The sequence below is a fragment of the Engystomops pustulosus genome, chromosome 8 (assembly GCF_040894005.1).
Source record: "Engystomops pustulosus chromosome 8, aEngPut4.maternal, whole genome shotgun sequence".
Lineage (NCBI taxonomy): Eukaryota > Metazoa > Chordata > Amphibia > Anura > Leptodactylidae > Engystomops > Engystomops pustulosus.
The window spans coordinates 45,640,881-45,646,880 of NC_092418.1; positions in this window are offsets into that span (position 1 = coordinate 45,640,881).

Consider the following 6,000-nt stretch of genomic DNA (forward strand, 5'->3'; position numbering starts at 1 on the left):
CCTTCAGCATCCTTAGTATGAGGGAGGGATCATGCATTGGTTTTTTGTCATGGGGGCTGGGTTTCTGACAAACACTTGCAGGGTTCTGGTGCTGGGGATGAGGAGGTCACATTGAAGTGGAATGATAATTAAATTATATACAGTACTCCGCCAACAGCACACAGCCTCTCCCCCCAGTATACACAGCCTCTCCCCCCAGTATACACAGCCTCTCCCCCCAGTATACGCAGCCTCTCCCCCAGTATACGCAGCCTCTCCCCCAGTATACGCAGCCTCTCCCCCGATATACACAATCTTTCCCACAGCATGCACATCCTGCCTCTTGTATACACAGCCTCTCCCCCAGTATTCACAGCGTCTCCCCCTAGTATACACAGCCTCTCCCACAGTATACACAACCTTTTCCTCTGTATACACAGCCTGCCTCCAGCATACGCAGCCCCCCCCCCGTATACACAGCTTCTTCCACTGTATACTCAGCCTCTCCCCCAGTATACACAGCCTCTCCACAGTATACACAGCCTCTCCCCCTGTATACACAGCCTCTCCCCAGTATACACAGCGTGCCCCCAGTATACACAGCCTCTCCCCCTGTATACACAGCCTCTCCCACAGTATACACAACCTTTTCCTCTGTATACACAGCCTGCCTCCAGCATACGCAGCCCCCCCCCCGTATACACAGCTTCTTCCACTGTATACTCAGCCTCTCCCCCAGTATACACAGCCTGCCCCCAGTATACACAGCCTCTCCCCCTGTATACACAGCCTCTCCCCAGTATACACAGCGTGCCCCCAGTATACACAGCCTCTCCCCCTGTATACACAGCCTCTCCCCCTGTATACACAGCCTCTCCCACAGTATACACAGCCTGCCTCCAGCATACGCAGCCCCCCCCCCCCCGTATACACAGCTTCTTCCACTGTATACTCAGCCTCTCCCCCAGTATACACAGCCTGCCCCCAGTATACACAGCCTCTCCACAGTATACACAGCCTGCCTCCCCTGTTATTATTAGATTGCTCCTCGTCTTTTATGCAACCTTCAGGGGAAGACAAAAGGGATTACCTCAGGTCTGAGCCCAGACTGCAATAGTTATAAACAACCACTAGATGTCAGCACAACTCCCTTGGGAAAACAAGGGTTTCTCATGGTAGGCAAGTTCTCACAGCACTTTAACCCTTTCAGGACCAGGTTTTGCATCTGTTTTTCACTCACCTCCTTCCATAAGTCATATCTTTTTGATTTTTCGGGATGCAGAGATGTATGAAAAATGTGGGACAAATTCCTTGTTGCATCCTCTATGGGGTTTGCCCCAGTTACTGGTGTTAAACATTTAAATGCATTTCAGCAATTAAATCCCGTGGGCGCCGCCATCTATAATTCAATCAATGCGCGCAATCCGGGATCCCTCATAACCATTCCAGCCCCTTTCTGTGTCCCCTTTGAGCCTATGCCATAGACCAAGCTTCCCTGTGATATCCCTGTGAGTATTCCTGCGTTCCTGGTTGTTCCTGATTCCTGTTCATGTGTTCTTGGATTCCTGTTTCCGTGCTCCTGTGTGTTTCTGTGTTCCTGTTCCCACGTTCCTACGTTCCTGCTCCCATGCGCCTGCCCTGACCCTGTGCCTGAACCTTTCCACGAGTCTCCTGCAAAGGTACCTCGACCTTGGCTGCCAGCGCAGGCTAGTCGCACCTGTGGAATGACCTGGTGGCACCCCACCCCAGCAAGACCATCCCGCTTTGTGGCGGGCTCTGGTGAAGACGAGATGCCACTAAGATTCCAGTCCCAGGTGTCGGCTAGTACCACCTCCCACGGTGGTTCAATCACAATATGAAAAAACAAAAACATTTGTACAAACTGATCAAAAGGATTAAGGTGTCAGTGTCATTTTGACTGCACAAGCCCCTTAAAAAAAAGGTTGCAAGTTACCGTATATACTTGTGTATAAGCCAAGTTTTTCAGCACAAAAAATGTGCTGAAAAACCTCACCTCGGCTTATACACAAGTCAATTTAAAAAAAAAACATAATACTCACCCTCCGGTGCCCGGATCCCCAGTGGTGGCTCCCGATCCCCAGTGGCGGCTCCCGGCTGCTTCTGTCTTCTTTCTTCTCTAGCCGACAGAGTCACGTCCATGCGATCTGCCGGCGGGCACACACTATGATGCGGCTGTGACGCCGCTGATGACGTCATCAGCGACGACACTGCCGCATCATAGTGTGCGCCGGTGGGGAGATCGCATGGACGCGACTCTGCCGGCTAGAGAAGAAAGAAGACAGAAGCAGCCGGGAGCCGCCACTGGGGATCGGGAGCCACCACTGGGGATTCGGGCACCAGAGGGTGAGTATTATGGGTTTTTTTATGTGCTTAACATACAGGGGGCTGGCTGTATACTATATGGGGTTGGCTGGCTGTATTCTATATGGGGCTGGCTGTACACTTCTTGGGGCTGGCTGTATACTACATGGGGCTGGCTGTATACTGCTTGGGGCTGGCTGTATAATACATGGGGCTGGCTGTATACTACAGGGGGCTGGTTGGCTGTATACTACAAGGGGCTGGCTGGCTGTATACTACAGGGGGCTGGATGGCTGTATACTACAGGAGGCTGGCTGTATACTATATGGGGCTGGCTGGCTGTATACTACATGGAGCTGGCTGTATACTACATTGGGGCTTGCTGGCTGTATACTACTCGGCTTATACTCAAGACAATAGGTTTTACCAGATTTTGGTGGTGAAAATTAGGGGTCTTGGCTTATACTCGGGTCGGATTATACTCGAGTATATACGGTAATTTTTTTTTTAATGTAAGTTGTGATGAATTTGGAATTTTTTCCAGCTGCCTAACACAGATCATGGAATATTAAATAGTGAACCTTGGCAGTACAATTTGTCCTGCAAAAAGTCCTGGCGGGATGAGATGACTCTTTGCTTAAAAGCATTTTGAGAACCATAGGACCTTTGGATCACTTTTTATTCACAAGCTTATAGGAAGAAAAATTGTGAAAAAGTGGCAATTTGGACATTGGGATGTTTATTTTTCCATTTTGGTGTTCAAGGGATGGAGGGGGGAGGCGTGGGGTAGTGGGCCCATGACCACCTGAACCAATCGCCAAGTTTGATACTGTCCTGTAGAGAAAATAAAGAGAAGGACCTACAGCCATAAAACCTCATGCTTCAACACATATTTTTACCATGGTCATTACAGGGACTTTGAAGCTCCTCCAAAGGTTCTAAAACTGCAGAACTAAAAGTGGACAGAAGGGACCCCCTCCTTTCCCAAGTAAATGCCCTTAAAACATAGTCTTGTAATGTCCAACAATTTTTTTACAGCCCAGGGCCCATGGCCACCTTAATCCACCCCTGGATAGAGAGTATTCTGATTTTGCCTCAAGTAGGTCAGTCACAGGCACAAAGCGACCTTGAGATAGGAGCCTGGGGAAATTAAAGTATGTAAAACAATAATATGTGATTGTGCTTTGGAGGTTTGCTGCTGTCTATATAATACCCTGGGTTTGCTTTCCATTCTTTATGACACACTTGTGTTGTGTTCCTCTTCTACATGTTAATTTGTTGCTCCAATTCTCTGCTTTATTTTATGGTGGATCTTGATGACTCTTTATTACTGTGGCTACTGGTATTTATGTGATGCTTCATGATCGAGGGAGGATTCTGTAAGGTGTGTATTACACAATACTGGATTGTCATTATTTTCTTTGGAAATTTAGAATTTAGTTTGTGACTTCTACAAAGACATCCGTGACACTTCTACTTATTTATGATGATCTTGAGCAGAGTGAAACCTCATGGAAATAAATTGCATTCTTTTCCATAGAATCAGCCACTGTATGGAGCTTCCCATTCACTTACACATGAAGTGCAGATGAACTATGAAAAACAAAAAAAATTCTAACAATATGTCCCTGGCTGTATCTCAGGTCTTAATAAGTAATTATTTCTACACAACACATATTGGAATTTTTTTTTTCTTTTCGCTTACTAATTTATAAGCTTCTTAAAATGAGGCAGCTTCTCAGCTTCCAGTTACCTGGTTAAATTATTTTCTGTTTTGCTGTCCACCTTAATCTTATACTGATAGTTATTAAATTGTAGAATTAACCCATCAAACAGGGTTATCATGGGTTAAACAGACAGAGGTTTGATAAAGATGCATATTTTATGTGATATGTTCTACATGAAAAATCTTAGCTCATGGTTGTTTAGTAGGAACATTCAATGTGCCCTTATCAAGTTTTGACATTTTGGGGATTCAGCAGCAGGAATTTATAAACGCGGCTTGTTATTATGAACATCAAAAGTAAAGTAAATTAACCATTTCACATCACATATTGAACACCACATACATGCAGCATAGATGAACTAAATGATTACCCAAGTGATGGGAAGTTCTTTATCTGGAGCTATTTATTTCAGAGCCTTTTGATAAATGACACTCTGCTTCATATATTAGATGAAAGTGATGTACACTGGAGATCAAAATTAGAGAATAATGTATGATCACTGTATTATTTCAGAAATAATGTAATCTACATTGATCAACATTTCATAGATTTTCTGTAAGCCACTAGAACAGTGTTTAACCCCTTAATGACCTGGCACTTTTTTGTTTTTTCATTTCTATTTTTCACTCCCCACCAAAAATCTATAACTGTTTTATTTTTACATGTAAAGGGCTCTGTAACAGCTTGTTTTCTGTGTAACAAATTGCACTTCATAGTGACAGTATTTAATATTCCATGCTGTGTACTGGGAAAAAATTCCAAGTACAGTGAAATTGGTGAACCAGCGGGCTTGGCTTTCACTGTGTGCCCCAAATGACATGTCTACTTCATTCTTTGAGTCGGTACGATCACGGGGATAACATATTTAGGTTTTATAAAGTTTTCATACATTTACAAAAATTAAAACCTCCTGTACAAAATTTTTTTTTTTTGAATTTGCCATATTCTGGCACTAATAACTTTTTCATACTTCAGTGTTCGGAGCTGTGGGTGGTGTCATTTTTTGCGACTTTTGATGACATTTTCAATGTTTTTATTTTTAGGACTGTACGACTTTTGATCACTTTTTATTGAATTTTTAATATTTTTCAAAATGGCAAAAAAGAGGCATTTTCGACTTACTATATTTTCCATTACGTGGTTAAACGCAGTGAAAAAACATTATTATATTTAAAAGATTGGGCATTTTCGAATGCGGCAATACCTAATGTGTTTATGATTTTTACTGTTTATTTATATGACTTCTAGGGAAAGGGGGGTGATTTGAAATTTTAGTTTTTTTAATAGATTTATAAAACTTTTTTTATTTTTACTATTTTTACTAATTCGGGTACTTTGATTGTCTAATTGATCCTACTACAGTATGGCAGTATATGGGGATTTTCCTCCTCATTCATTACAATGTGCAAATCACACATTGTAATGAATAGGTTAAAACGAGACAGCATCGGGTCTTCGGAAGAAATGAGGCTTTCATGGCAACCAATCGCCCCAATTACTTCATGGGCAGTGTTTGCTGCAAAATGCCTGTGAGCCCTCTCCAAGCACCCGCAGCCGACATGTGCACGGCGCACGTCGGGAGGGGGTTTACTTTTCCCCAACCGCCCACTGACAAAATACATCAGCGGGTGCGGGTACAGTGTCTCCAGCGAGGTCTGCAGGTTTCTTCTGCTCCCACACTTATTGCTGGAGCAGAACCGGGTCTCCAAATGTCCAACTGAAGCAGTGTGATGCAGAGAGGAGCAGGGCTGGCACTTAATCACCGGTTCTCTAGGGGTTAATAAAAGCTGCTGGGTCTGATCAGACCCAGTCCAGTGTTTAGGCACACTTCCTTTTTTGTGCAATACTTTCTGTTCTTATAGATACCCCAGTTACTGATGAAAACCAAAAAGTATTGCACAAAAAAAGAGAAAGTTATGTCCCTTAAACTAAATAAGTATGAAAATTCCTTAGAAATGCTTTAGTCAGTAAA